Consider the following 1944-nt stretch of genomic DNA (forward strand, 5'->3'; position numbering starts at 1 on the left):
TTCTTTTATTAAAACAATATCTAACTTTTATTTTCACGTTCTTTATTATCTTACAAACTTATCCCACTACACCTACAAAGTACTTCTAATTTTACTACTTGTTTTTAGGTAAAGCAAACGCTCGTGTGCATAGAGTTGTATCGGTGGTCGATAGAACTTGAAAAGAATATAAATTTTACCTTTAATTTCTCGTTGGGTTCGACACTCCTACTTATCGAAAAATGCTACAAATGATCCCCTATGGTTGTGAGTTATCAACGGCTCGGAGTGACACCGTGAGGCTCGTGCGGCAAGCCACTCGACAATGGACGGCCAAGAGGCTCTCGTCTCCGGTGAGGAACCTAGAGTGGCAGATTTTATAGGAGTAATTATTTCAATATCAATGTATCTTGCCATTTTTCTGCAATCCCTTCTCAACTTTCAGATTCAAGGTAATTCATGTTGTACATTGTTACGAGTTGAATGAAAAAGTGGCATGGGATGGCGCCTTCCTTGTGTTTAAAAATAAAATAAACGACAAAGCTAAATACCTGCCGACTGGTCATTAGCGACAGGCACGCACGATCCGCATCGACCTCCCGCACTGGATAGATCGCTAGCTTTTTTTTCGAGGAAGAAAAATGATGCGCCGAATGGGAATCGAACCCAGGACGCACAGGCTAAATTTGCAACCTTCGACCAACAAGCTACATCATCTTAGTTGTATGAATTGGAAAACATAAGAACTTAACATTTTATACCTCATAGCATCAAAATAAAAGTTGTGCTAATTCCAGAATTTTTTTCCTGGGAGCTAGAGTCAAATTCCAGAATCAAGAATTGTGACGAGGGACATGATTTTTTTTGAAGAATTTTTGCATGGTGTAGTACTTGCGCCAATTCCTAAAGCTCGACTGGAAGTTAGTGATAGATCCGTACGACCCGATCATTGCTCGTTGTGGATCGCACGACCCCAAGCACCCCGTCCGGATAGCCCGCACAACCCACATATATCCCGATGCTGGCCCGTTCCCTCTTCCTTTTTCCCCCAATGATGGCCCGTTCCCACTACTTTTTTTCCTCACATCATCACATCCCATCGGCCCATGTTCCTAAAATAAGAGGACCATTTACCGATCGCATCCTTGCCCGCGTTTCAAAAAAAATTGATAGCTTTCTATGCTGGATAAGAATCGAACCCTGTTCCTCAAGTAGTAATTTCTACGACACAAACCACTAGCCCGGCTTCGGATTTGCTGCTTTTGAAACAAGTTTACATGATACTTGTTCTTGGTTAATACGAATTTGAACATAAAAAAATAGTGGTCCGGTCAATGATTTCCCCACTAACATGATTCTTTTGACCTCATTTTTTTGTTGAAACATCCCGCAATAATGTTGTGTGAATAACGTGGTCACTAACGCACCGCGAACCTAATAACTTACATACAAACACCCCGATAACTCACACATCACAGACCCGATAATTTATGTACCCTGGTCTTGATAAATTTGTCAGGGAGGGGGGGGGGTGATCAAGTATCCCTCGACAACTTTCGTGTGAATAGCATGGTAACTCACACATCGGAGACCCGATAACTTATGCCCCCGGTCCTGGTACTTTTCGTGAGGGAGGGGTGATGAAATATACCCTCGATAACTTTTATGTGAATTGCTCGGTAACTCACACCTTGTGGACCTGGTAACTAATGCACCCCAGTCTTTTGGTAAATTTGGTGACTCGGTGGGGGGACGGTGGTTGATGAAATATACATTTTGGTAATTTTTTGTGCGAATAACATGATAATTCACACATTGCAGACCTGAGAACTTATGTGCCCCAGTCTTGGTAACTGTGGCGACGATGGTGAGGGGTGGGGGAGGGTTGTTGATGAAATATACCTCCGGTAATTTTTTTATCAATATCATGGTAACTTACAAGTCATAGACCTGATAACTTGGTTT

This window comes from Triticum dicoccoides, unplaced genomic scaffold (genome assembly GCF_002162155.2).
Source record: "Triticum dicoccoides isolate Atlit2015 ecotype Zavitan unplaced genomic scaffold, WEW_v2.0 scaffold13917, whole genome shotgun sequence".
Classification (NCBI taxonomy): Eukaryota; Viridiplantae; Streptophyta; class Magnoliopsida; order Poales; family Poaceae; genus Triticum; species Triticum dicoccoides.